The sequence below is a fragment of the Rattus norvegicus genome, chromosome 3 (genome assembly GCF_036323735.1).
Source record: "Rattus norvegicus strain BN/NHsdMcwi chromosome 3, GRCr8, whole genome shotgun sequence".
NCBI classification, from domain to species: Eukaryota; Metazoa; Chordata; class Mammalia; order Rodentia; family Muridae; genus Rattus; species Rattus norvegicus.
In genome coordinates, this window is record NC_086021.1 from 182,378,242 (window position 1) to 182,385,683 (window position 7,442).

General features: G+C 50.5%; 1 long non-coding RNA gene across 5 annotated transcripts; it reads left to right on the forward strand.

Moving 5' to 3' along the window:
* Nucleotides 1–215: 215 nt before the first annotated feature.
* LOC102550673 (uncharacterized) lies at nt 216–7,030 on the forward strand. Of its 5 annotated transcripts, none has more exons than XR_010065542.1 (5): nt 216–320; nt 443–1,605; nt 2,001–2,074; nt 2,282–2,390; nt 5,167–7,030. It is a non-coding gene; the product is annotated as an uncharacterized LOC102550673 (long non-coding RNA). The 5 variants fall into 5 exon arrangements; XR_010065543.1 differs by having other exon boundaries at nt 218–1,605; nt 5,167–5,240; nt 5,329–7,030; XR_005502810.2 differs by having other exon boundaries at nt 218–630; nt 1,000–1,605.
* Nucleotides 7,031–7,442: the final 412 nt, after the last annotated feature.

The following is a 7,442-nucleotide window of genomic DNA, read 5'->3' on the forward strand; positions in this document are numbered from 1 at the left end:
CAGACCCCTGCTGGTAGCCTCTGCAGGGCCAGGGGCATAGGCAAACCTCACTTCAAGGCAGCAGCACGTCAGGCGGAACTCACAGCAGAGCACGCACCCTTGCTCCACAGAGAGCTCTCAGAGCTCTTGGGAACCCTCCTGGCCTGGGCCCTGGGCTAGTCTGACCTTTGCCCACCTGTTAGCCTCGTCCGAAGTTGAACCATCTGTTTAAAAATAGATCAGGGGCGCCACCTGGTGGCCGGAGTCTCAGCCATGGAAGCCTCGGACCAGACCTCTGTCCAGGTGTGCCAGTGTCCCGGGTGGGCTCAAAAGACACTCAGGTACGCTTCCCAGTTAGCACAGGTGACACAGGAAGCCGAGGGACCCTAAAGAAATCCACACGGGGCTGGAGTTTCACGCCCAGTACCAGCCTCTCTTCCCACACACTTCGGTTTCCTTCCAGACTTTTCTCCACACACCCAGGTACTTGCTAATGTAAAAAGTGAGTTGCAGCCCACAGAATCAGGAAGCTGATGGGCTCCCACGCACTTCAAGATGGGGGGGTTCTCCCTCTCTGTCAGCTGAGATTTCTTCTGGTGGGCAGAGAGTGGCGGCGAGATAACACCAGACGGGGGTGTGACCAGGAGCCAGGTGAGCTTCTAGACGTCTCCTCCCCCCCTTGTTCTCCCTCCACTGAGGAAGATGAGGAAGACGGAATGACCACAGACCTCACCAAGGGGATAGGGAGTGGGACTGGGGGCAGATGTCACCCTACAGAGTTCCTTCTGTCCACAAAGGTGGCATCTCACGACAACCACCGGCCTTTGCCTGTCCCAGGGCTCCTTGACCTGTGGTCTGCCTGTTTGCCTGCTGGAGGTGGGAATGTGGTAGCCAAGACAGAGCAGATCCACCTGGAGGCACCTCAGCCCCAGGGACTGTCAGCGGGTATCTGCTGTGCTTCCCCTGGGATGTGCTTCTCAGTGGGGGCTCCCTGGCCACTTGTCCTGTTCTCTGATTCAGAGGGCTTCGGAGCACAGAGGCCACTTCCACATCGTTGGCCGGGGGAATGAAGCAACTTCACAGCGACCTGTCTGCTCTTGTCACTTGTGGAAGAGGCGAGGCGAGGACCTGGTGGGAGGTCATTGTCACACCAGGCGTACCTACCCATTGCTTCCGTGAGACTAACTTTGAGGGGACCACGACATCCCGACAGCCTACGGCCCCTTCCAAGGACACCCTGGGATTCATTTAAGCTTCCGTTTTCCAGATGGGGAAACTGAGGCTTGGGGAGGGGAACAACAAATAGAGCTGCACATATGCTGAGTGTCCAAGGACCCCGTCAGTCACTTTCCGCTCGGGAAAGTTAGGGGTGGGGGTGGGGGCTCTCCCTGGCTGTGTGACTCGTGGTTCCTGGGCTAGTGTGTAACATGTCACTGGTGCAGCTGTCTGTGTGGAGACGTTTCCCCACCCCAGGTGCTGCTGTGTTGTGAGTTGGGCTGGAGTACAAGACGGGCCATTCAGGGTGTCACAGCCCAGAATGCAAACTGACTGGAGGACAGCCAGCACTAACCAGGGCCTACTGAGTTCTGTTCCATAAGTCCTGTGTGACTGTCACACTCAAACCAGGTGTGGGCTGGGAAGGAGGGAGGGCAGGGGAGGAAGGAGGCTCCCTGCCAGTCCTGGGTCAGGTTTGGTGACAGTAGATCGTTAGGATGATTATAGCCAGTCACCTGGCTAGACATTTTCTCATCTTGTCCTAAAAACAAACCCCCAGAGGGAGGAAGGTAATGGCCCTATCTAACAGATATGGAAATAGAGGCGCAGAGACTAGGAGTCCAAGGTCACACTATCTTCCTTGTGGGCTGGTTGTGTGCCCTGGGACCCCACTCTCAGCTGGTCCCTCCTCATCTTTGTCCCTCCCCCTCATCCCGGAGGTATTTCCACAGTACAGGGGGCTTTTTCCTACCCACGGGGGTTGTGTATCCTTGCTCCTGGGTGTAATCTTGGCGGGCTTTTTGCAGGCCGTGTTACCCCTGGCAAATAGTTCAACTTCCCCGAGCTCCTTGAAACGGACAGTTCTTCACACATAGCCATGGTGGGTAAGCTGGTCTGATGCTGTCAGCAACTACCGGACAAGCTGTGCGCTCCAGGAAGGAGCAAGCAGGTCTTGCGTGGGTGGGAGCTCTTTACAAACACGTTGCAGGGTTGTCCCGGAAAGGGCGCAGGTCCTTCAACTTTGAGCATGGGTGTCCGTTGGAGAAAGCTCGCGTAAGGAGAAACCTAGCTTGAAATGTCTTTATAGGTTTGGTGTCGTGATGCAAGACTCCAGGAACCTACTGGATGCCTAGCCGCACGAGTGCAGGGCACAGGAGTCCTCTGCCTGGCCCACCTGAGACCCTGAAGTTCACTGGGTAAGATGACTGTGTGGGGCGGTGGCCAGACATTACGTGCCAGCAGAGGGCGCTCGGCCCAAGGCTGTGAATCTGTAGAGCCAGGACACCATCGAGGTGGCCACGGACAGTTGTAGCCAGGAGAACTATGGTCCCTCAGTGCTCTCAGCGTGCAGAGCTGGTGGGAGCGGGGGCGGCTGAGACATTTCAGCTCTGGGGTTGGGGAGTGGGCAAGGATGTAGCAACCCTTCCTACCCATACAGTCAAGCCTGTATCTTGTTTCCCCCTACCCCGTCCCTGCCCTGGTTCTGGGTGTCTGCCCTCACTCCCCCCAGAGTGGACTATGTGACGAAGGCATTGTCCTCACCTTTGTCCCACTTTACCAAAGGGTCAGAGGAGATGGGCAGGGTCCCCCTCGAGTCCCCTAGACTCTGAGACACAGTCTACCTCCCTGGGCACGGGACTGTACTAGGCTGTGGGCCACAAGTGGCTGTCCAGGGAGCCTCAAATCAGGGGCCTCCTGTGGGAGGAAGATTGTTTTCAGGGAGTGCAAGACTCCTCTCAGTTCTCTACTGCACACTGGAGCCCTCCACTCTCCTCAGTAGGGCCCAGTGGAGGGGCAAGGCTCAGGCCTGGGTAGTGGGATGGCCAGGGGGCAGGTTCAGGTCTGAATTGAGGGTTGGCCATGGGGAGAGCTCAGGCCTGGGTGGGGGTTTGGCCAGGGGCAGGGCTCAGGCCTGGGTGGGGGGATGGCCAGGGGCAGGGCTCAGGCCTGGGTGGGGTTTGTCCAGGGAGACAGGAACATCTCACCCCACCTGCCAGCAGTTCACTGGTTTTTCCTTTGTATTTAAGAGAGCTAATTTTATATAGTATGTTCCGATCTGTTTCCCCTCCCTCGTCTCTTCCCGTACCCCCCCCCCCCAACTCCATGCCTCTTTTTCCTCTGTCTTTGGAAAACAGACAGGCAAATTAAAAAGGCAAAGGAAATAACAAATGAAGGGAAAGACCATGAGAAATGCACATCACACACATACACGCTCACACACGCATGAATGCACACACATGTACACATGTGCATGCGTGCACAGACACACACAAAATTGGAAACCATAATATAGAAGTAAAAGACCAGTAAAGTTTTTTATGAAGTCCAAATAAAACAACACAAGATAATAATAATAATAATAATAATAATAATAATAATAATAATCTCCAAAAATACCTTTGAATAATTTTGTGCTGGCCATCTACCTCTGGGCATGGGGCCTACCGTTCAGTGTGGTTTGAATACCTAGTGAGACTCCCTTGGAGAAACTCATTTTTCCCTTGAAACAGGTTGTCAGTTGGGGATGGCTTCTTGGTTAGGGGTGGGAGATCGTGTCCATTGCCCCACCACAGCACTGGAACCCCATCTGGTTCAAACCTGTGTAGGCCCTGTGTGCGATGCCACAGTCCCTGTGAGTTCACTGTACATCACTGGTCCTGTGGTGTCTGGAGACCATTTCCTTGGTGTCTGCCATCCCCCCCGTCCCTTATAATCATTCTCCCTCCTCTTCCCCAGAATCCCCGAGCCCTGGAGGGAGGGGGTTGATGGAGACACCCTGTTTAGGACTATAACTTCCAAGAGCTCTCACTCACTGTGCCTTGCCCAGAGAGTAGGCTCTGTTCATTCCCCTCTACTGCAAGAGGAAAGAAGCTTGTCTGACGCAGGCTGACCTATGAGTGTACCATAGGAGACATCTATGAGTGTCATCAGGAGTCATTTTATCGCCGTGTTCCTTTAGCGGAACAATAATAGTATTTCTTCTTCCCATAGGCCCACAGCCTATCTGGTCCCAGATTCTTGACCGTGCGAGCAAAGTCAGGTGTGGGTTTCAGCTCACAGAGTGGCCCTTAAATCCACTCAGACAGCGGCTGGTTACTTCCACAACCTCTTTGCCACGATTACGCCTGTGTATCGTGTCTGCAGGTCAACCTTGCAGATCAAAGGTTTGGTAAAGGGCGTAGTATTCGTGTCCCTCCTCTGGCCGTGTGCAGAGTCCCGTCCAGTACCATGAGCACTAGTCAGTAGCACTACAGGCTTTGGGCCAGGCACCAGCTCGCCTTCTGCATTCAGTGAATGGTGTACGTGTTGCTTCAGCAACAGGGCTTTGCCGTCCTATCGTGCGAAGCCACCAATAGCCAAGGCAATTCCCTGGGATGTTTTGGAGTTCCCACGGGACCCTTTGACCAGCCACTCAGTTAGATGTAATCCATTCGTTGTTCTGGATTTCACTTGGTGGCAAGAGACATCTAGCTGAGACTTCCCTTTTACATAGAGGTCGTATTTAGATTTGCTTCAGGCTTGTATATATTCTTAAAGGCATCGACTATAGTAGGTTTCTATGATTCTTCAACTGCCCCTTGGTGTTGGCTCTCCCTCCCCATACTCCTACCTTACTCTGATCTTCCCTGTCATTCCCTGTAACCCTCTCATTCACATATAAAATATAATATAGAATATAATATAGACTAAATTATATGCTACAAAACTTTACAAAACCTTACCAATACCTAATACTAACCTTTGGGGTTAATCAGACGTCAGCACAAATATCAAGTAACTTGAAAGCTAACATCCACGTATCAAAGAATACATACCAGAGTTGTCTTATGGGGTCTGGGTTACCTCATTCAGGATAACTTTTTTTCTAGCTACATCCATTTGCCTGTAAATTTCATGATTTTAATAAAGAGCTGAATAGTATTCCATTGTGTAAGTGTACCACACTTTCCTGACCCATTCATCTGTTCACAGGCATTGAGCTGTTTCCAGTTCCTGGCTCTTATGACTAGGGCAGCAGTGAACACGGCGGGGCAAGTGTCTCTGTGGTAGGATGAACAGCCCTTTGGGTACCTGCCCTGGCGAGGTGTAGCTGGATCTCAAAGCATGAGGAACCTCCTCCATGGATTTTCACAGAGTTTGTACTCACACCAGCACTGGAGGAGTGTCCCCTACCCCCACATCCTCATCACCACGAGCTGTCGTCTGTTTTATTGCCCTTGGCCAATTCTGACTGGTGTGAGACTACATTTTGAAGTAGTTTTGATTTGGATTTCCCTGATGGCAAAGACGTTGAACATTAAACAAAAAACTTTGTCAGACACCGGTGTTTAATCTGAGAATTTTCGGCTTAGATCTGTATGCTGCATATATATCCGTTTTCCTTAGGTCCTGTTTTTCGAGTTCTTTGCATAAGCTGGATAGTATCAGATGCATAGGTGCTAAACATCTTTCCCGTTCCACAGGCTGTCGCCGTGTCCGAATGCTGGCGTCCTCGGCCTCAGTAGCTTTCCACTGCGCTCAGGTCCGTTTATCAAATGTTGACCTCAGCACCTGCTGATGGCGGTCTGTTCAGAAAGTCTCCTCCTGGGCCAACGCGTGCAAGGCACCCCCATCTTCTCTTTATCAGACTCTGTATCTGGCTTTGTGTTGACTTTTGGATCCATTTGGGGTCGAGTTCTGTGCAGGGTCATAAGTATCTGCCTTCTTCCACATGCGGACAAGTTTGGCCAGCACCATTTATTGAAGATGCTGTCTTTTTTTCCCCCAGTGTGTATTTCTGGCTTTTTTTTTTTTTTTTTATTTTTAAATCAAAGATCAGGTATCTATAGGTGTGTGGACTTATGTCTGGGTCTTCAATTCAATTTCACTGATCAATGGGTGTTTTTAATGCCAATGCGATGTGGTTTTTATCACTATAGCTCTTTGGTACAGCTTGAAATCGGGAATGGGGAGATCTCCATCCACCTACTTATCATGCAGGATTGTTTTAGAAATCTTAGATTTTTTTTCTCCATATGAAACTGGGAGCTGTCCTTTCAAGTGATGGGGATTGCATGGAATCTGTAGATTGCTTTTGGTAGGAAGGCCACGTTTGCTATGTCAGCCCTACCCATCCATGAGCTTGGGAGATGTTTCCAACTTCTGATGTCTTCTCCAATTTCCTTTTTCAAAGACTTGAATTCTTTTACTTGCTTGATACTTGATATGATCTGAAGCTATTGTGAAAGGCCTTGTTTCCCTGATTTCTTTGTCGTTCGTATGTAGGGGGGCAACTAATGTTTTGTGAGTTGGTTTTGTACCAGCTACTTTGCTCGAAGTGTTTCTCGGCTGTAGGAGTTCCTTGGTAGAATTTTTAGGGTCGCTTATGTATACCGTCCTACCATCTGCAAATAGCGATACTTTGACGTCGTCCTTTCCAACCTGCACCCCCTTGGTCTGCTTCAGTTGTTTTATTGCCCTGGCTAAAACCTCAAGCACTGGATTGTACATATGGAGACTGTGGACAACTCTGTCTTCTTTCTGATTTTAGTGGGATCACTTCGAGTTTCTTTCCGTCTACGCCGAGGCTGTCTACGGGCTGCTGTAAATCGCCTTTATTATGTATAAGTGTCTTCTTTGTATCCCTGATCTCTCGGAGACTTTTATAATGTCTTATGTTATTAAACTTTCGAGATGTAATACAATCCCAGCTGCACAAAGAAACTTAATTCCATTGACCTCAACTCAGGGCGCATGTCATCTCTTCCAGGAAGGTTCTAGAGAAACCATACCTGTATTAGCTTAAGGGTCTAAGGGTCTAGCCTGGTCTCTGTCAGACAGATAGGGTAGAGGTCATTTGAGCCACCTCTTGTAGGCATAAATTTTTTGCAACCTACTTTTTTTTTTTAACTAACTTGAGTATTTCTTATTTACATTTCGAGTGTTATTCCCTTTCCCGGTTTCCGGGCCAACATCCCCCTAACCCCGCCCCCTCCCCTTCTTTATGGGTGTTCCCCTCCCAATCCTCCCCCCATTACCACCCTCCCCTCAACAATCACGTTCACTGGGGGTTCAGTCTTAGCAGGACCAAGGGCTTCCCCTTCCACTGGTGCTCTTACTAGGATATTCATTGCTACCTATGAGGTTGGAGCCCAGGGTCAGTTCATGTATAGTCTTTGGGTAGTGGCTTAGTCCCTGGAAGCTCTGGTTGCTTGGCATTGTTGTTCATATGGGGTCTCAAGCCCCTTCAAGCTCTTCCAGTCCTTTCT